The 22,975-nt window shown below is 38.3% G+C and overlaps 1 long non-coding RNA gene across 1 annotated transcript in view; it reads right to left on the reverse strand.

The window, feature by feature from the left end:
- Positions 1 to 269: 269 nt before the first annotated feature.
- Positions 270 to 22,975, reverse strand: part of LOC118540464 (uncharacterized) — a 73,614-nt gene continuing 50,908 nt past the window's right edge. Inside the window, exon 2 of the long non-coding RNA XR_004919652.2 lies at positions 270 to 1,592. This is a non-coding gene — a long non-coding RNA (uncharacterized LOC118540464). The remainder of the gene's footprint in view (positions 1,593 to 22,975) is intronic.

The raw sequence follows: 22,975 nt of genomic DNA on the forward strand, positions 1-22,975 counted from the left end.
TGAAGCATTCGTTTCGTTTAGAACATCATTCGCCATATCTCTGAATTCAAGTTCTTCCGCTCAATCATAGCTCAGATAAAACCTTGCTTTGATCATCTCGGTCATGAATAATGTCTTCCTTCTCAGAACTCCCTCAGACCCCCTTACGTTTCTCTCTCATCAGGCTCATTGCTTTGTACCGGGACAGATCCAGATTCCATAGGCCCTGAAGTTTAAGCAATTTGGGGGGACCGCTTTAGGAAAAATAATTGAAAGTGATTAATACCAAATTAGATATGAAAATGCATATTTATTTAGAAAAAGAAATCACAACAAAATCAAGTCTTAACGAGTTAATGAATACAACGAGTATTTCAAAATCTAGAAAAATAACATTTTCATTCATTCTTTCTTCTGTATTGGCTGGTCACATGTTTTTATTGTTGATAACTGGAATGACTAGAATATAGAACTTCACGTATAGATGGACTCCCTCTTTGTAGCACTGCCTCCGGGTTGTGCCTCAAGACCTGTATATTCTATCATTTTGTACAATTACCAACAAAAAGAAAGAATGGATGGTGCATGTGTATAACAAGTGTATAACCACTTATGCTGTGTTATTAAGAGTATTCTTGACTTTGGAAAGTTCTGTTCTGACCAGGCTCTGTTGAGAACCAAATCACTGTTTACAGTTCTACACGTCTGAATGGAGGAATTCTCCAGACTCCTTTCTGGCTGCACACACGTCAGACCCTTGCATCTCCTCCAGGACTCACTTACTTCCTGGGCTGAGTGCCACAGGGCAGGTTCTTGTCATGGTAAAGCCTCTGTTCTATACCCTCAAGCCATGGACTCAATGAATCAGCACAGGGGTAGTAAGACGTTTCTAGAAATCACTCCTACACCAGTGCAACTGGCAATCAGTTCATTCTAAAAGGAAGTATTTGTGACCACAGCCCCCTACATATATTTCAATAAACTCAACTACATGTGTCCTCAATACAACTTTTTTGTTGGGTCTCAAAAATGTGACCCAACACAACATGTACAAAAATGGCCATTTCAATGGTAGGGAAAGTAAGACGGGAAAGAGACAGTTTAACTGTAGTTTTAAAAAAACTTCTCATTTTTGCAAAGTTTACCAGATTGTACGACCATATAAGTATGTTTATAAGGTCTCTCCCCGAGCATCGGAAGGGGCCCATGTAAGTGAGGGGCACTGACACTGGCACTTCTTTCACTTCATGTTAAATCTGCCTCCGATTTAACTTTACATTGTAATAACTTATGTCCTCATTTAACTATGCCTTCTTTATTGAACAGCATTTTTACACTTCCAGTTCCTGATACAATTCTTTTCAAATAGAAGCAACTCAGTGGAATTAACTAAATAATTCATATACATTAATGGGCAAGTTAGAATGACCTGATCTCTCTCCCAACATGAGTGTGCAGTGGAATATTCCAGGCTGTCGACCTCAAGTCTGTGCCTCCTCCTTGGTTGGGGGAGGTGGTGGGGCACCAGTCAGTAGCTTTGGTCTTGAGTTTCTCTGGAACCACAGGGCTTCTTCCAATGTCTCAAGATGTCAGAGGCTTCTTGATGAGGATTTCTGTAAGGATCATAATTTATTAGTTTAAATAATAAACTTTTTACTATAATTCAAAACAGATTACAGTAAGAGACTGGTTAATTAAATTATGATGCATCTGAAAAAAGGAATTGTATGTTAAAATGGGTGAGATAGAACTTTGACTTTTGAAATGGAAAAATATCCAAGGTGTATCATTTAGTGGGGAAAAAAAAAATGCTTCACTCCAAAATCAGTTCAAAGCTCTCTAAGCAGCACCTTGGCCTTCCAGCTTGCCTGCTCAGGTATCCCTACTACCACTCACTCTTCTGTAACCTCCATGAAAGGTCTATTCCCCGCAAACTCTCCCTTTCTCCCTTTCTCCACTTCCTTCCTATCCAGTTTGGATTCCAAGACCCATTATTTCAACTATTCTCTTGCAAATACTCTAAACTCCCTTGGCCCTTGTACCTTTGCTTCCCTCCACCATTTTTTTTATTGTGGTAAAATACACAAAACATAAAACTCACCATATTACCAATTTTTAAATGTACAGTTCAATAGCATCAAGTACATTCACACTGTTGTGCAACCATCACCACCATCGACACACAGAACTCTCTTCATCTCACAAAACTGAAACTCTTAGCAAATTTTTTTTCAGTTACCTTGGAGTTGATTTAAACCAAGAGGAAAATATCGTAATGTTTTCATGCAATATATACTTCGTTCTTTAAATGACACTTGTGACAAATAGCAGAAAGAATTAAGGAATGCTGCATTTGTGATCCATACAAAACACCAACATTTTGGATTGTACAAAATTTAAAGAAATGTCTCAAATACTTTGAAATACTATAGAAGCCAATACATAAGAGACGTGCCTTTGGTGGGAATAAGAGTGCAGTTTAGGTCACGCCGGAACTACTCAATGTCTTTAAAATCACTGAGCAAGAAAAGCAACATCGGACTTCCATACTGACATAATGTCATCTAACAAGGCTCATCCCATCCATAGCATGTGGCAGAACGTCCATCCTTTTCCAGGCTGAGTAATATTCCGTGGTACATGCATACCACACTTTGCTTATCTGGACACTTTGTGTTGCTTCCACATACTAGCTAGAACTTTAGTTTTTACATTTTACATCTCTTTGTAGATATTTCCATTTTGTTCACACATTGTTTACTTGGCTTTCTCATCTTTTTTTAGTTCTTTGAACATCTTTAAGACCGTTGTTTTTTAATCTTTGTTTAGTAGGTCTATCATCTGGTTTTCCTCTGGGACAGTTTTTTTCACCCTTTGACCCTTTGACTGGATCATACTTTCCTATTTCTTTGTATTTTTTTTTTGTGATTGTTTTGTTGTTGGTATTATTGTTTAAAACTGAAAATTTGCTTCTAATGATGTGATAACTCTGGAAATCATATTCTTCCTCTGCCCCAGCGTTCACTGATTTTTTTTTTATCTTTTGTTTTTCTTTTTTTTTTTCCTTTGATTTTTGTAGGCTGTCTCTTTGCTGAGGATCAGCCTGAGGTATAAACTTAAGGTCTTCTCAGGTCTTTTCTGAGCCTGCACCTTTCCCTGGGTATGTGTGGTAACTTTCTAATGGTCCCCGTATATGCAGTTCCTTTTGAATATTCTAGTCTTTAATGTCTGGCTCCCAATAGGGAACAGAGAGAAAAATTCAAGAGGGGAGTCACTAGACCCGTAAATGCCCTGAAAGTCACTTCAGCTGGGGGTGGGGGTGGGGGATGGGGATGCTTGCAACAATGGCTGCAGTCCTCCTCTCTGTCTGCACATTGCGGTCAGGGCAGCAATCAGCGATCAGTGCACAGATCCCCAGCATTTGAAGGACAGGATTTTTATTGCCCATCCTGGCTCCCCAAAGTTGTGCAAGCTGCTTCAGGAACACATACATGGCTGCTGCCAGAGGAAAGGGGCAGTTTGGGGATGTTGAAAGGATGTGGAGGTGGAAAATGCACAGCTGCTACCATGCTATGAACTGAAACTGATTGAACTTAACCACAATTTACTGTCCAAGTTTTCCCTTGGAAGTTGTTTGACTCCAGAGTTCCAAAATAGTTACACAGGAGAGATTCTGCCAGTGCAATTGTTATCTATGTGGGAACACAGATTCCTGTGCTCTCTATTCTGCCATCTTCTCAGAATCCTTGCTGTACCTTTGGTTTTTAATGACACTTCCCTACCTGGCAAAAACTGCAACTTTGGACCAACCCGGTTGCTTCTCCTTCTTGTTTGCAATCAAGCAGTTGAATCCCACCAGAGAAAATAATTTTCCTGGATAGATTTCTAACCACCATAAATTGATGATCACCAAGCACAACTGGAATCTACACAATGCCAACAAACCTTTCTCAAAAAAGTTGTATCCACTTCTTCATCTTTCTCTTAGTCCTTTTTTCCTTTTAAAAATATGGAATATTTTAAACACCCTCTAGAACATAAGTTCTATGAAGCTGGGGATTTTGTTGTTGTTGTTGTTGTTGTTCAATGCTCTATCCCCAGTTCTTAAAAGAGGGTTTGGCACATGGTAGGTATCCATTTTGAATAAAAAACCCAGATAAGTATACAAATTAAAATAGAGAATGCACTGTACCCCGTTTTATCAGATTTGATGTATTACCATATTTGCTCCACATTTTTAAAAGAAATTAAGTATGGCAGGTAAAGTGGAAGCCTCCTATGTGCCCTTCTTGGATCCTATTCACCTCTCTCCATCCCCAATGAGAGTCGTTGTTGATAATCTGGTATTTATCTTTCTTTTGTTCATCTCTACTAAATATTGTCAAATTATTCTCCAAATATTTTGTACAAATTAATATTTCCAACAGAAAGATTTGAAAGTTCTCCTTGCTCCACATCCAAGTCACCATTTGGTATTGTCAGACTTTAAATATTTTTTCCAATCTCATAATGTGAAATGGCAACTTCTTATTTTGCATTTCTCTGATTACTGGTAAAAATTGAACACTTTTTCAGGTTTACTGGTCATTAGGCAATCTTCTTCCATAAATTGCCATCTCATATAACTTTGACTATTTTTAAAAATTAAGACTTTATTCTTTTAGAGCAGTTTAATGTTCACAACAAAATTGAGGGGAAGGTACAGAGACTTCCCACATACCCCTGCACCCACACATTAATTATTAACATTGCCTCAAAAGTGGTACATTTGTTACAACTAAGGAACCTACACTGATAACCTACATCATCACCCAAGGTCCACAGTTCACATTATGGTTCTCTCTTGGTGGTGTATATTCCATGGGTTTGGACAAATGTATAATGACATGTACCTATCATTATGGTGCCATACAGAATTTTCACTGCCCTAAAAATCCTCTATGCTTTGCTTATTCATTCCTCAACTCCCACAATACTTTGCCTATTTTTTATTGAGTTCCCTTTTTCTTTCTTTTCTTTCTTTCCTTTCTTTCTTCCTTTTTCTTTCTTTTCCTTCCTTCCTCTCTCTTTTTCTCTTTCTTTTTCTTTCTTTTCTTTCTTTTTCTCTCCTTCTTTCTCTTTCTCTAATTTGTAGGCAACCATTATATACTCTGGTAACTGGTCAACTATATGCATTGTCAATATCTTTTTTTGGTTTTTGCTTTATCGTAAATTTATAGTATCTTTTTTATAAAGGAGTTATCCAAAAACATGACTTTTATTCAACACTCCTCCATTTACTTGAGACTCCCATTACTTTGACAATGAATTATTTTATTTACAATTGTCTGGTACCACTTTGTTGGGTTTATCCTTAGGTAAATTATGTTTGTTTGGTTTTTTTTTTTTTTTTGTCATTGCAAAAAGTATGCTTTATGTGTTGCTTTCGTAATGGATTTGGAATGTTATTATGTTGAACTTGTATGCAAAAATTTGGACCAACTTTCAATTTAGTTTTAGAATTTTATATTGGTTTATTACTAGAAATAATATTACATTTAGGTTTTAGATGTACATAAATATGCCTCATGGCTTTCTTTCAAATTCTTGTACCTCTTATGTTTTTGTTCATCTACTAGATTGTCTAGAATGTCTAGCACACTGTTGAATAGAAGTGGTGACATGAAATATTTTTATTTGGTCCCTGACTTTAATGCAAGTGTTTTTAAAGTCTCATCAATTTGCATGATTATTATAGGTTTTGAATATTGAGTAATGTTCCCTTCTGTTCCTAGTTAAAAATAATTATGAATTGATTTTTTTAACATATGCTTTTTCTGGAATTATGGAGATAATCATAAAGATTGTCTTAATCTCTGTATCAAAAGATTTTAGAATTCCTTCTGAAATCATCTTTCCACTTCTGAGATGAACCCAACTTAAACATAAATACTGCTGAATTTGATTTGCTACTATTTTATTTAGAATGTTTTGCTGCTGTGCTCATAAATGAAATGTATCTATAGTTTTCTTTTCTTACATTTTCCCTGATCTCAACATCACACTAGGTTTGAAAATCAGCTAAGTAGCTTTTCTTTTTTTTCCAATTCCCTGAAATAATGTGTATAAGTTGGAGATTATCTGTACCTTGAAGATATAACACTCACCCATAAAATCATAAGTACCTGATTTTTTTTTTGGTGGGGAAGAGAGTTTTGATTACTGAGTTAGTCTTTTTAATGGCTATCAGAATATTCATGTTGTCCAATTTTTCGTTCTGTTAATTTTTGTGATTTTTTAAAGAAATTTTTAATCTAAATATTTAAATTTGGAGCATAAACTTGTTCATAGTAAATGTTTGTTTTCAAAAAAATTTTGATCTGTCATTAGTTTTTTCAAAACATCAGTTTTTTAATTGTTCATCTTCTCTACTGTTCCTTTATTTTTTACTTAATTTTTATAAAATTATTTTTCTATCTCTTGGCTTCATTTTACAGCTCTCTTCTAGCTTCTTAATCCAATCACTAGTTTATTTTAAGTATATATATATATATTAATAAAGGTATTTTGGCGCTATACATTCACCTCTAAGTGCCATAACTTTAGCCATTTATCATGTAGTACATTCTTTGCTGCTCAGTGCTAACTGTAATTTCTAGTGTGATTTCCTCTTCAACTTATGTTATTTAAGTTTTCAAGCATATTTTCCCTATCTTTATATTGTTTATTTCTAACTTAATTTCATTCAGGTTAGAGAATTTCTCTATATGTTAATAATTCTTTAAAATTTATTGCTTCCTTTGTTATTTAGTACATAATACTTATAATAAATACTTAGTATTTGGAAATATTCCAAAGTTTTTGAAAAAAAAATGTATTTCCTATGGGAGGGGGTATGTAGCCCTCTATATAAAACTATTAGATCAAGCATATTAATTTTGTGTTTTATGATAGAAAAATGACTGGTCCACACAATTTGTAAGCAAAGGTACATTCTATAGTATTGTAGGTGAGAGCAAATCATGTAGTGAATATGGAGTAAGTTATGAAATGAGGTGACAGAGCAACTCATATGCAATTTATAGGTTTTATTATTTTGTACTATGGTTGGTTACACTTAACAATTTATCTAAACCTTATCTTGAACTTATACTATAGCACTAAAACAGAATCCCAAAAACCGTCTGAAGAAAGAATGTGGTTTGAAGTTTCTGAATCTAAATTAGCCCTAGATATGTGTCTCTTTGCCTCTCGTATACACAGTGAAAAACTTTATATAGCTTGTGTGGTGGGCAGAATGATGACCCCCTTGGAGATGTCTGCGTGCTAGTCCTGGAAGCTGTGAATATGTTATCTTACATAGCAAAAGGGACTTGACAGACATGATTAAGTTAAGGATTTTGAGATGGGGAGATTATTCTGATTATCTGAGCAAACCCAATGTAATCACAAGAGTTATTAGAAGTGAAAAGGAAAGGCAAGAAAGTCAGAGAGAGTTTTATAGAGGTAGGCAACTGGTTTCGAAGATGGAGGAAGGTGCCACGAATCAAGGAATGCATGTGGCCTCTAGAAGTGGAAAAACGCAAAGAAATGGATTTTCTCCTAGAGCCCATGGCTCTGTGGACACCTTGATTTTAGCCCAGTGGGAACCATTTTGGTCAGAAATGTTTGTTTCACATTTTCATTCTTATTATAGGTTATCTCAACTTAATATTTTCCACCATATCTTTTGTTTTCCTTACTAATTTTTGTCTGCTTGATCTATTCATTTCTTCTAAAGGTTCATTAAAATCTTCAACAAGGATTGTAAATTTGTCAATTTATCCATGTGATTACGTCAATTTTGGCTTCACATATTTTGATGCTATGTCTTGAGCTAATTCATGATTGGTTTGGTTTTTTGGTGGATTATTCCTCTATTATTATGTAATTTCTCATTTTACCCCTTCCAGTGCCTTTTTCCCTAAATTCAATTTGACTTCTACTAATATTGTACTAATATAGCAAAATTCACTCTTTGCCCAACACATATTCCCTCAGCGTTCATCTCTATAAGTAAAAACTGCTTGCTGCAAGAATCTGTGACTTTCTGCTCGAGGGCTTTTTTCCCTGGCCATGGTTGAACACTCTACTTACCCATAAAGAGAGCCAAGAGAGCCAAAGAGTTAATGTCCCCAGAGCCACCGCTCAGCAATGATGGTTAGAGAGGTGGTCAATAAACAATCAAGCTTTCTTGCTCCTCAGGTGAGTGGCTCTGAGGCACATTCTCTCTGTGCCCCAGAGTTCCTCGGGGGACTGTTCTCCAGTTGCCTAAAGGGTAAGTGGATGACAACACATCTTTGATCAGTCAGCTTCTTCTCTTCCCTTTCTCATGTCTCCACTTCCCTGCAGATGTTTCCTGAGATTCCCTCTCAAGGAACTACCTGCACTTGAATCCTTGTCTCCAGGTCTGCCAATTAGCTTCCTTTGGGTTAATATGCTTGTAAGTATACATTTTCCCACTCTTTATTATAAATCCTTTATGTGTTTTAAGATTCTTATGAGAAGCATATAGCCGACTTGAAAAAAAAAAAAAGCCCAATCTGGAAATTTTTGTCTGTTAAAATTTTGATCCAGATGTTGACCAACTCCTCCCATAGGCTAAATCTGGCCTGTAATCTGTTTTTGTATGGTTTGCAAGCTAAGATTTTTTTTTTTTTTTTTTTTAGGTCTTTAAAGGATTGAAGAAACTGTATGTGACCCACAACACCTAAAACATTTCTTATTTGGTCCTTTACAGAAAAAGTTTGCCAACTCCTGGCTTAATCCACTCATATTTATTGTGATTGTTGGTATATTGCATGTATTTCCAACACTTGTAATTTTATTTTACTCTAATTCCCTTTGTAGTTTTCCTTTTTTCTGTCTTCTGTTGGATTGATAAAGTTTTTGATCTTCCTATTTCTCCCTTCTACTTGTTCAGAAGCTATCGATTCTGTTCTTTCGGTGATCACCATTAAAAGTTAAAAATATATTCCTACCTATAATTTCTTTTTAAAGCCACATCTAAAGTTGTTTAGCATTTTAACATTCTCCCACTGAATACTTCATGTTGTCATTTAAAGTTTCAATTTTGGGGCACATGGGTGGCTCAGACAGTTAAGCGTCAGACTCTTGATTTGGGCTCAGGTCACGATCTCAGGGTTGTGAGATCGAGCCCCACATCAGGCTCCCTGATCAGTACTCTCTCTCCCTCTCCCTCTGCCCCTCCCTGCTCATGCACTCCCTCTCTCTCTCAAAATAAATAAATAAATAAAGCTTTAGTTTAATCTTTTATAACCCTAAAAACTTTTCTAGTAGTCAGTAGTTAATACACTATCTTTTATATCTATTGACATCTGTCTTCACCATTATCTTGTATCCATACCTTCCCTCTGGGTTCATTTTTTCTTTTTAAGTGTATCCTACAGTGAGAGTCTATGATTGATTAATTATCTAAATCTTTGTAATTATAAAAATGTCTAACCATTTTTAATAGTTTTGCTGAAGATTAAATGCTAGATTGACAGTTAATTTCTCAGGGTCATGAAGACTTTACTGTCTTCTCACATCTATTGTAGTAATGACAGTCTTCCATCAGTCCATTGAGTGCTCCTCTTCATGGAATCTTTTATCCCTGATAACTTTTAAGGTTTTTCTCTTTAGTCTTGATGTTCTTCAATTTCACTATGTTTTATACTTATTTTCGTTCATCTCATTTGCTACTAGTGTACTTTTTTTAAGAAAATTATTTATTTTAGAGAGAAAGAGAGAGAGAACATGGGGGGGGGAGAGGAAGAGAGAGAGAATCTCAAGCAGACTCCCTGCTGAGCATGGAGCCCAAAGCCAGGTTCAATCCCACAATCCTGAGATTTACTTAACAACGCTTAACAGACTGAGCCACCGAGGTGCCCCAACTACTAGTGTACTTTTAATCTGAGCGTTCGTGCTTCTAATCCTAGAAAATCTCAGCTCCTCTTTCTTCAAATATTGTTTCTCCAGTCCCCTTTTCTTCACTCCTATTAAGCATATAGTGAAGAACTTGTGTCACTCCTTACTAAAATCCCTACTTATTCACAAGGTTGTAACAATAATGCTTGTCCATCCTTACAAAAGGAAAATTAAGATAAAATATAAATAGTGAAGTACTTAACTCTTATTTTTGTAAAGCAAAATCCTCATTCAGAAATGCACTGAAACACATCAGTTAACACAGGGGCATTTAGACTATAGGATTATTGTAAAATCCTGTTTGTTATACTATAAAACTAAAATTAAAATCACACATTGAATTTAATAAGCTAAAATCAGAGAGATTCATGAAAAATCTGAAATTTACAAGTGACAACGACATTACTGTCAAAGTCTAGGATTTCAAACTAGTTTTGTGAATTCTCTAATTTTTGAATCCTGAAGTCATTAAAAAACTTGTTGATCCATGCTTACAGGATAGTAGCATGTATCTATTTTCCTGGATGCATGTACATTACAATCCTATAACAATTAACACCTTCCAGCAGCTGAAGTTTTCTACATAATAATCACTATCTCATAATCATTTTTTGACACAATTATCACTATCTGATATAGTGCTCATTTGTCTGTCTTACTCTAAAATATCAACTCCATGAAAGTGAAGGCTTAGTTTCTTCTGCTCGTTACTGTATTACCTGGAACACATACTGCCCTGCACATAGGAGTTCCTTAATATTTGTTGAATGAATAGTAAGCTCATATATTTTTATATGTTCCAGATTTGGTTCAAGTTAAAATTAAGTGAGAGACTTTTTTAAAAAAGATTTTATTTATTTTTTTGACAGAGAGAGACACAGTGAGAGAAGGAACACAAGCAGGGGGAGTGGGAGGAGAGGCAGACTCCCCGCTGAGCAGGGAGCCTGACATGGGGCTCGATCCCAGGACCCTGGGACAATGACCCAAGCCGAAGGCAGATGCTTAACGACTGAGCCACCTAGGCGCCCCACAAGAGAGACATTTTTGATTAAAATATGTAAACCAGGGCACTGTAGATATGTTGTGGGCCCAGGTGGGTCACAGAGATGAAGGAGCAGTGTGTGTGGTAAGGAAGGTGGAACTCGGGCAAGGCCACCAGTCAGAGATGCAAACAGTGCACTTGTTCTGGTCACAGGGGAGGTTAATTGTGGAAAGTCAGGAGAGTAAGAAAGCTACCAAATGGCTGAGAGCTTATTAACTCGCTCAGATGAATGCTTCAATACCAGCGTGTCAGAATCAGTAAATGGCCGTTCCAATGGAAACACCGTACAGAGCATGCATCCTTCAGCAGATCCCAACTACATTCGAAGGCCCTAACCTGGCAGAAAAGGGCCTTCACAGTCATCACTCCACTGTTGTTCTACTCCTTACTCCCACCACTGAGAACTAATCACACCTCTCTTTTAATTGGATCTTCCTGTTTCTTACAGGCTCTGGCCTGCTCCTCTTCTGCATGAAATATTTTCTCTCTCTCCCTCTTACGTCTCCTGCCTATCTCCTGCTTTTTCCTTTAGGTCTTTGCTTAAACAGAGGAACTAAGGGGAAGTGTTTTCTGCTCCCCAAGATCAGGTATAGCACCTTTCTGATGTGTCCACATAGCACCTGCTTACCCCCATGTAGCATCTATCATACACTTTTTTTTTTTTTTAAAGATTTTATTTATTTATTTGACAGAGAGAGACACAGCGAGAGAGGGAACACAAGCAGGGGGAGTGGGAGAGGGAGAAGCAGGCCTCCCGCTGAGCAGGGAGCCCGATGCGGGGCTTGATCCCAGGACCCTGGGATCATGACCTGAGCCGAAGGCAGACGCTTAACGACTGAGCCACCAAGGCGCCCCTATCATACACTTTTGAAACTGTCACTGTTCATGGTTATCTCCCCCAACAAGGCAGTATGATCTTCAAAGACAGGGACTGGGTAACATTCACAGATGTATCCCTGCACCTAGCACGACAACTGGCACATAGAGGGAGTCTGTAAATGGTTCCTGAGTGCATGATGAGTAAATGGCTGCAGAATGGATGAATGCGAACAGGTCCAAGAAGGCAGCTGAGTCATAGACAGCCTAAGCAGGCATGGTTATATAGCTGGTTAAGTCTCAAACCCACCAAAGAAGAGTATGTGTTTGTCTCCGGAGTCAAGGAACTTTGGAGGAGACCAGGAGGCCCTGCTATCACAGCTGAGTTGTATTAAGCAAGGTGAGGTCAAAGGCAAGGTAAAACCATCAAGTAGCCAGAGTTGGTCTATGGAAATCCCAGCCTTTCCTTTCTGATGCTTTCGCCAATTCCTGCTGTAGCAGTTCCTTATTTAAGCTGACTCCAGACAGCAAATTCCCTCCTACTCTTTCTCCTTTCTGCACTACCAGCTCTCTAGACATCTTATCTGTGAAATCTCAGGCACTGACTGGTGAAGAAGCAGTCATGAGTATGTTAACTACGGGATGTTCTCAGAAACACAAGCAGCTACCCACTCTGCTGCTAGTCAGATGGGCGTGGGCCTCAGCACTCACTACATGGAGGATCAGAGAACCTCCTAGGAGGACAAGAAATCAGCCTGAGAGAGGCCCTAAGGTGTTAAAGGCGAAGTGCCTGCTCTGATTTCAGCGGGTTGGAGCTGATCCTTAATGATGAACAAATCATATGTATACATTTTCGACCAACTGGAATCTATCATTTCTCTTGAGCCAGCTGTTCTCTGGGCTTTGTTCCCTATAATGGAAGGAAACCTTGAGATATTATGTCTTTTCAAACCTACATCCTCAGAAATCTATACTCATACTTTAATGAAGGGACTCGTTTCTCCTCCAAGAACTCCTCTGTGACGAAAGTATGTTTGGGTATAGCCTAATGCACTCATAATAAATATATACAGCCATAAAACAGACCAAGAGTCCTGGTAGCCTGTTATTTACAGTAATTGTAGATTGTGAGTGGACATTTTAAAGAGAAGCTTACAAGTTAGTTGTACTTTCTGGTAGTAATTACCTCCCACAACATGACTCACTTCGGCAGTTTAAATGCAAGAGTTGGGTGTCCCAAAATCAACAGTCTTATAAATAAATCTCTGAATCATGAACTGAATGCATAAATGTTTAAGTATTTCTCCCTGATCTCAAAGACAGCTTTAGATTTAAGATTTTATGTCTTAAAATTCCTGAAGGGGGGAAAGCACAAAGATTAGGGAAGTCTCTGTTGTACTGGGGTCAAGCTTTCTGCACTTTGGAAGTCATCATCTTCTCAGGAAGAGACCAAAACTCCAGCAGCCACAGAGTTGGGTGTATGTTTTCTTCAATCCAGGAGGGGAGGTTGCTTTCTGTGCTAATGCAGCCCATTTGTTTTACTCACAGGGTAGACTTTTATGGTAATATAGCAACCTTAATGCTGTTGGGTGGGACAGCCCAGGAGTCTCGGGGGTAATAGAACATGTAACTGAAGAAACGTGGCTGTGTCAACGAGGAATGCGAAGAAAGAAAAATTCATGCCAGAATGACATATTCACTTTTTTGGAATGCTCAAAGACACTGTGTATCTCAACAAGCTTTGGCTTTCCAATCCATGAAACATATTTTTTTTACATTAAAAAAGCACACTTTGAAAGTATTAACAGAAATTTCAGCGCTGACATCATCCACTTACTAGATTCATTTTTTCGGTTAAGTACTAAAGTTTTCTTTGCGTCTGGCTGGAAATGGAGCTATCTTAGAATTCTCTGTCTTTTTCTCATTATATCCATGTATTTAGCACATAATATTAATCACCCACACGGGTCTAAGAGTAAAATCTTATCATCTGCATTTAAGATATGAACTCACGTGCCAATATACATCTCATTCTTTTTCCCCGTTCAAAACTGCCATGTGGCAGCCAACCCAGCACAGAATCCTACAGAATGTGCAGTGTCAGAAGAGAACTGCTTCTGTTAAAATTCTTTTTCAGGATTTTCCTGAACTTGATGTCTATTTTGCTCCTAGTTATTTTCATATCTCCAGCTGCTTCTGTTGCATTCCCATCTCTTGGAAAGATTCAGAGAAATACAAGGTTTCTCTGTGGCCAAGGGAAGATGCCTGCCAGGATGCTGAACTTCTGGTGAAGGTTACTGAATATGACAAAATGGACTAAGTACAGTAAATAATAACGTTGGTGCACACAAATGAATAGCCACTGGCGATGGCATTTCGTGGAGAAATCTGATATCATATAATAACATCTAGACATGGAGGAGCAGAGTGAAATACCTCCAAAGGGCATGCAGCAATTCTGTGGTTAGGCAAGGAACAACCCAAAGCTCAGAGCATCCCAGAATAATCCTCCTGACAAAGAACTGGCATGGGTTGCACATATTAGAACGCCCGTGTACAGCTCAGCATCGCAGGCCAGAAACTTAACCACCCGGCTCTCATTAAAAGGCCTTTGAACAACAGGGAAAAACCAGGCCCACACAGTTTATTCTCTTGAATGCAAAATGATCACCTTTAGTTGACTCTCAGATTCATACCATGTCAAAATATGCGGCAAATTCCCTTTATACATCTATAGAGATTCTTACAGTACCCAGGATATTATTTCTGGTACAAGAAGAGCTTAAGTTTGAATGGAAGAAAGTATTTTGGAGGACATTCATCACATGCCCATTCACAAATCATTTTTTAAACAAGAATAATTTACTGCTAAGGACGGAGCTCTAAAGGACCTTAAAAGGCATCCGGGCGGAAGAAAAGTTGCCTAGAGACAGATCATAAGAGACTTGGGGTGAGAGCACAGGATGTTCACTGACCCTCCCTCCGATCCTAGGCTCATTGGCCATGGAATAAGTGAGGTCTCATCCCCATAGGCAGTAGCAAATCCTTTATTTTTTTTTTTTAATGACTTTAAAAATAGTACCAAACTGTATGAATTTTCTCTGTAACTAAAGAAGGCTACAAGGACTTGTAGTTACATCATTAATACACAAAAATTAATAAATTTGTTAATTTGATCCTAACAGAGACAAATTGAAGAGAATATAAGAACATGCCTTTAGGAATAAGTGGGGTAACTCTCTTTTGCAAATGTTATTTCTATGTTCCAGAATAGGAAACCTGGTTAATATAAAGATGTTAAATTATCCCAAATTTTCTTTCTCTCAGGATCTCCTCAAATGCTCTCAGCTTCACCTACCTGGTTTTGCTTCACTGACCGTCCTATGTTGGCTTTGCCTGGGCTCTCTCTGGGGCTTCTCTCTGATATGTGGGCATGACTCCCATGGGACCCATTGGGTCATGTTCAAGCCTGAAGTGTGTGGAATAGGCTCCCAGTGTGGTGATATTTTAACCAATGAGATATGAGGGCTGGCAGAAAAAATCTTCTCCTCTCCTTCCCCTGGATTGACTGCCTTGAGATACAACTTCCCAGAAAGCAGTACTGTGAGGTTGAACAGTGAGTTGCACAGAGCAACAGTGAACTAGGTGACCGACACCTTGCTTGGGCTCCCTCTTCTTCCTTGCATCACTCCCATGTTCCTCAGAGTGTCCCTTGGGGTTGCACACCCTAATATGCTTAAGTCCTTTGTCTTGGCTTCTACTTTCTGGAGAAGCCAGGCTAAGACACGCTTTTCCAGGGAAAATACTACTGTGCAATTCATTTGGAAGAATAAGCCATCACAAACAGTGTTCAATTGCTTTATTAAATATAAACATGATAAAGGACTAGCCCAATCAAATATTAATACATATGATAAATCTGCAATGATTAAATCAGTATGCTCTTCATGTAAGGAGAGCTAGGCAGAAAACTCAGTTAGGTGGAGTAACTCAGAATCAGATGCCTACTGTGTGTCTGGCCTTATACCATGCACTCTAAATGAATGATCTTACTTAATCCTCACCAGGGTCCTGTGTAGTAGGTATCATTAGTCATCATTTCTAAATTAAAAGAAACTCAAGGACTAGGAACTGTCCCACACTCACTCAACCAGTATATTGCAGAGATAGGACTTGAACTTTTTTATAACAGAAAAATATATAGTAATATTTAGTGAAAAATAAGTATATACAATTATATATATAATCCATAGATGATAAAATGTTAAAATGCATAGATTAAAAAGCTTAGAAGAAAAGCAGTACGAATTCTGTTTTCTTTGTTTCCAGATTGGGATTAAGGACAACTTTTTTCTGTTTCTTTATAACTGTTTATACTGTGATAGACACAAAGACACGGTAGAGAGGAAGTGTTTCACTCTTGCTCTGGGCGCACAGGAGGACTACATTTCCCAGGGTCCTGCCAGGTATGGTCATGTGACCCGTTCTGGCCAATGGGATATGGACATTAGGTGTGAGCTACTGCCAGGCCTGGCCCTGACAGGCTGCAGAGACTCAGGCTCATGGTTCCAAGATCCCAAAGGACTCCAGGGCCCCAGAAGGCAGTGGAGCCGCTAGAGGAAAGAGGCTAGATCCCTAGTTGCTGCTAGAAGAGCAACCCAACCAGCAGGACTGTGAAATGAAGGAGAAATAAATCTTCTATTGTGTTTATTTCTCAGTGAGGCTACTAAGGTTCAGGATTATCTGTTAAGAGTCATTATATTCCTTATTTGGGGGGGGGGGTGTGGTAGCAGCAGAGGGAAAGGGAGAGAGAGGATCTTAAGCGGGCTCCACACTCAGCATAGTGCCCAAGTGGGGCTTAACTGCACAACCCTGAGATCATGACCTGAGCCCAAATCAAGAGTTGGAGGCTTAACTGAGTGAGCCACCCAGGCGCCTCTGTGGAACAATCATTTTAATTATCTTCATAAATATACATACTTGCCATTTTTTAAAAATTGAAGAAGATATCAGGAAGGGAAAAATGAAGGGGGAGAAATCGGGGAGGGGGGGAGACAAACCATGAGAGACGATGGACTCTGAGAAACAAACTGAGGATTCTAGAGGGGAGGGGGGTGGGGGGATGGGTTAGCCTGGTGATGGGTATTAAAGAGGGCACGTTCTGCATGGAGCACTGGGTGTTATACACAAACAATGAATCATGGAACACTACATAAAAAACTAATGATGTAATGTATGGTGATTAACATAACATAATAAAAAAAAGAAAGTAATTCAAACAAAATATAGCAATGGCAGTTTTTTTTTGCCTCAAGAATTCCAAATTTAGCCAGTGATTTTTTTTCTTAATTCCCTTAAAATTCTAAGAACCCCATTCAAGGCAGTAATAATGATAGCAGCACTAGCAACAACAATAATAATTAACTCACTTTAGGTGTAAAGCTTCACAAATTTTGGTAATTGTATATAGTCATGTAACCACAATCAAGATCTGGAAGGTTTCAATCACTCCAAAAAGCTCCCTTGTGATGATCACCTCCCCAGGATCCTGCCCCTAGGCAACCACGGACCTACGACACTATATTTTGCCTTTCCTAGAGTTTCACACAGATGGAATCACATAGTACCTAACTTCTTGTGATTGACTTTTTAAAAGATTTTATTTATTTGAGAGAGAGAGACTATGAGCAGGGGGAGGGGGCAGAGGGAGAGAAGAAGCAAACTACATGCTGAGCAGCCCAAGGTGGGGGGAGGTGCCCAGGGCTTGATCCCAGGACCCTGGGATCATGACCTGAGCCGAAGGCAGATGCTTAACCGATTGAGCCACCCAGGAAACCCTGTGATTGACTTCCACTTGACTTAATGTTTTTGAAATTCAACCTTGTTGTTGCATACATTAATATTTTGACCCCTTTAATTGCTGAGTTACCCCTTCTTCTTGTCAGTAATGGAGTGCTCTAAGTTCTAGTTGGGTACCCACAGCCCATTTAGAGACTACATTCCTTAGGTATGGCTGCAAAACTAAATTCACTCCAATGAGAGGTGGACAGGAATAGTATATGCAGTTTCCAGGCAAGTTGCTCCCTAATGGCAAGTTGTTCATCCTGAATTTCTCTTTCCTGCAAGCTGGAAAATTTGATAACCAGAGCAACCTTGGAAGCATGTGGTCAGGGCGGTGGAACACCCCTATCGCCCTGACTCACTCACCTATGGACTGCTACAGGGGAAATAAATAAATTTCTGGCTTATGTAAGCCACTGTATTTTGGATCTCTTAGTTACAGCAGCCAAGTAATTAGCCTAACAAATGTGTTCCCCATGAAGCAGAGGTTATATATATATATTTTTAAAGATTTTATTTATTTATTTGACAGAGAGATAGAGAGAGAGCACAAGTAGGCAGAGGGAGAGGGAGAAGCAGGCTCTCTGCTGAGCAGGGAGCCAGACGTGGGGCTCGATCCCAGGACCCTGGGATCATGACCTGAGCTGAAGGCAGCCGCTTAACCGACTGAGCCACCCAGGCACCCCGATTATATTTTATTTCTCTTTGTAACCTCATCATGATTTAGCTCAGTGGTTTATATTGAATAAGTTTTCAGTAGCTATTTATTGGAATAAATATTGAATAAATGAGCAAATGAATTCCATATATGTGTAATGTTAACACTGAGAGAAATATTTAAAAATTTAAAATTCCACATAGCTTTTACTTTTTAAATGACATCAAATGAAAGTATGTTCTGCAAGGTTTGGCCTTGATACATCAAAATATGCCTAAAACTAAAGTTGGTAATGTCAAAAGTGCAGAAAATGAGATGCCTTTCAAAAATGGTACCTATATAATAATGTTTTGGGTTTTTTTCAGTTTTTAAAGTATTATAGAATTATAAAATAATACAATCAAGGATAAATTATTATGGATTAACTATTTAAAGTAATTTTACATACAATTTTATACTTTTTTCTTTCCAAGAAAAGTGATCAATTTCCAAATCAGCTGAAACATTGCTATAACGATTAACTGAAATATGTTTCTTACAGGGTAATCAATATGAATCTAAGGGCTTGATCCCCCACTGAAATAAACTTGGTACCCTGCTGACAAAATCTGGACAAAACAATTCATAAATCTATCTTGCATTCCTTGTAAAAATTTGCTGTGTGAAAAATTATAAATACTTTAAAATGTTATTTAATTCATCTTTAGTTACTACAATTAACTTAAAGACCTAGGTCAAATTTTTTTTATAGCATAAAAATCAACCAAATTTCATGTTGTTTTACAAATATGATTTTTAAAAGACTGTTGCTGTTCATGGCTAAACTACTTTGATGTCATTCCTTCTGCTATTAAAGCTTCAGTGAAAAGCCCTCTCTCTTTTTTTAAAGATTTGAGAGAGAGAGAGAGAGAGAGAGAGAGAGAGAGAGCATGCATGTGAGTAGGGGGAGGGGCAGAGGAGAGGGAGAGACAAGCAGACTCACTGCTGAGCTCAGAGCCCCATGTGTGGCTCCATCCCACACCCTGAGATCATGACCTGAGCCAAAATCAAGTGTCAGAGGCTTAAGCAACTGAGCCACCCAGGCACCCCCAAAAGCTCTCTTTTTAACGTAAAACCATTGATATTTAGTGTAGAGTCTAGATGTCAATATAGAAATACTGAGCTTTAGGGCTTACACTGACACTTGAGAATAGTGTCAGTGTCTTCTTTATACTGGAGAAGTTAAGCCAGTTCAGCTCTTAGGAAATCCTACAAAGGGTTCCCACTTGCTCTCACTCCACTGGGCTCTAAGGGTGCAGTTTTTTCTTAAGGTCAAACTAATCCTTAGCAACTATAATTGTGTGTTCTTACCACCAATTTACTTAGTAAAATTAAGTACTTGTTAGAGTAAATTCTAACTCTAAAAAATAGCAAATCAATCTCCTTCCCTAGTGAATGTTGTTTTAAATGTAATGATTGATTAGCATCCTTTTAATTTAATAAACTATAAATGGTATGTTCGCATTGCACTCACATTGATATCTCAAACTACTTACCATTCTTTCATTTAGGATAATGAAAAATCACTTAAGGCCATTTACATAGCTAGCATGCAAATTCAAAGTAGCTATTCATCACTAAAACATTACATGCAATTATTAAAATGGCATTTCATTGTACAGGCTATGTCGCTTTATTGTGCTTCACAGATATTGCTTTTTTTTTTTTTTTTTTTACAAATTGAAGGTTTGTGGCAACCCTGAGTGGAGCAAGTCTCTTGGTGCCATTTTTCCAATAGCGTCTGCCCACTTCATGTCTGTGTACCACATTTTGGTAGTTCCTGCAGTTATTCATTTGTTATGGTGATCCGGGATCAGCGATCTTTGGTGTTACTACTGTAATTGTTTTGGGGTGTCACAAAACACACCCATGTAAGATGACAAACTTAATAACAGTTGTGTGTTCTGGTTGCTCCACCCACTGGCCATTCCCCCCTCTTTCCCTCTCTCCTCAGGTCTCCCTATTCCCTGAGACCCAACAATATTGAAATCTGGCCAATTAATAACCCTACAATGGCTTCTAAGTGTTCAAGTGAAAGGAAGAACCATGTGTCTGTCACTTTAAATCAAAAGCTAGAAATGATTACATTTAGTGAGGAAGTCATGTCAAAAACTGAGGCCAAAAGCTAGTCCTCTTGCACCAGTTAGCCAAATTTGAGCATGCAAAGGAAAAGTTCTTGAGGGAAATTAGAAGTGCTACTCCAGTGAACACACGAATGAATGATAAGACAGTGAACTAGCTTGATTGTTGATATGGAGAAAATCTGAGCAGTCTGAATAGAAGATCAAACCAGCCACATCATTCACTTAAGCCAAAGCCTCATCCAGAGCATGGCCCTAATTCTCTGCAATTCTATGAAGGCTGAGAGAGATGAGGAAGCTACAGAAGAGAAGTCTGAAGCTAGCAGAGGTTGGTTCATGAGGTTTAAGGAAAGAAACCATTTCCATAAAAGAGCAGTGCAAGGTGAAGCAGCAAATGCTGATGTAGAAGCTACAACAAGTGATCCAGATCTAGCCAAGATCATTAGTGATGGAGGCTACACTAAACAACAGATCTTCAATGTAGATGAAACAGCTTCTATTGGAAGAAGACGCCACATAGGACTTTAACAGCTAGAGAGAAGTCAATACCTGGCTTCAAAGCTTCAAAGGGCAGGCTGACTCTCTCATTAGGGGCTAATGTAGCTGGTTGAGGCTAATGCTCATTAACTGTTCTGAAAATCCTAGGGCCCTTAAGGATTACGCTAAATCTACTCTGCCTGTGCTCTATAAATGCGACAACAAATCCTGTCTACAACATGGTTTCCTGAATATTTTAAGCCCTCTATTGAGACCTGCTGCTCAGAAAAAAAGATTCTTTTCAAAATATTACTGCTCATTGACAATGCACCTGGTCATCCAAGAGCTCTGATGGAGATGGACAAGATTAAAGTTTTCTTGCTAACACAACATGCATTCTGCAGTCCACAGATTAAGAAGTAATTTGGACTTTCAAGTCTTATTAATACCTTTCATAAGGCTATAGCTGCCATAGATAGTGATTCCTCTGATGGATTTTGGCAAAGTAAACTGAAAACTGAGTTATGGAAAGAAAAGTTTCCTTCTGGAAAGGATTCACCATTCTAGACGCCATTAAGAATATCTATGGTTCATGGGAAGGGGTCAAATATCAACATTAACAGGAATTTGGTAGGAGTTGATTCCAGCCCTCATGGATAACTGTGAGGGATTCAAGACTTCAGTGGAGGAAGTCACTACAGATGTGGTGGAAGCAGCAAGAGAACTAGAACGAGAAGAAGAACCCAAAGATGTGAGTGAATTGCTGCAATCTCATGATAAAACTTGAACAGATGAGGAGTTGCTTCTTATGGATAAGCAAAGAAAGTGGTTTCTTGAGATGGAATCTACTTGTGGTGAAGATTCTGTGAAGATTGTTGAAATGACAATAAAGGATTTAGAATATTACATAACCTTAGCAGGACCGACTCCAATTTTGAAAGAAGTTCTGTAAGTAAAATGCTATCAAACAACATCACATGCTACAGAGAAATAGTTTGTGAAAGAAAGAGTCAATAATGTGGCCAACTTCACTGTTGTCTTACTTTAAGAAGTTGCCACAGCAATCACCGCCTTCAGCAACCACCACCCTAATCAGTCAGTAGCCATCAGCCTCCACGCAAGACCCTCCCCGAGCAAAAAGATTATGACTTGCCAAAAGTTCAAATGATGGTCAGCAGTTTTTAGCAATAATTTTTTAATTAAGGTATGTACATTGCCTTTTTAGACATATTTCTATTGTATACTTAATATACTTAATATACTTAATAGACCATAACACAGTGTACATGTAACTTTTATATGCACTGGGAAACCAAAAAATTCACTTGACTTACTTTATTGCAATACTAGCTTTATTGCAGACGTCTGTAACCAAACCCACAGTATCTCTGAGGTATGCCTGTACTCAAAAATAGTTGTTCTAATGTGAATTTTAAGTAGGAAGTGAGTTAAATATATTCCCCATGTAATTTCTCCTTAAAAGCCCTAACTGTTATTTGCAGAAGAATTTCAACAAATAATGATTATTTGCCCTACAATTAAAACTAGAATGGCTGCTTGACATTTAGAATTCAAAATGGAAAGTTCTTTTTATCCACCCTGTCTACCTTTGGGATTGCATTTTTCTTACTATTTGCCTGTGAGGGACTCAGCTCATTTTCCGACTTTGGGTCACAGAGCCTTGGAAAACTATTGTATAATTTGATAAATTACCCTTTTACTAAAAAGAGTTTGCCTAAGGACCTCCCTCTATTTGCCTTTGATTCTATTTGCCTCTTGGGTGGGGAAGAGGAAGAGGAGTAATGGCTGGAAGGGATGGGAACAGTGAAGATATGCTGGGAAGGGAGATATATAAGGTCAAGGTGAAAGCATTCATCTCCTATGTCTTCTAAGGCAGTGCTACTCTTGAGCTGGCTGAGAGGGACAAATTGTCCCAGGGGTAGTACACACCACCTGGAACTGACAAAAGGGATTAAGAATAATGATGGGTGGCTGTTGGCTCTCAGACTGTCATCTGTGTATTTTATACAACCAGATGCTTTCTTGGATTGACCAGATCAATTCCAGGCCCAACGAGCAAAAGAATCATAGAAC

The sequence above is a fragment of the Halichoerus grypus genome, chromosome 6 (genome assembly GCF_964656455.1).
Source record: "Halichoerus grypus chromosome 6, mHalGry1.hap1.1, whole genome shotgun sequence".
NCBI lineage: Eukaryota > Metazoa > Chordata > Mammalia > Carnivora > Phocidae > Halichoerus > Halichoerus grypus.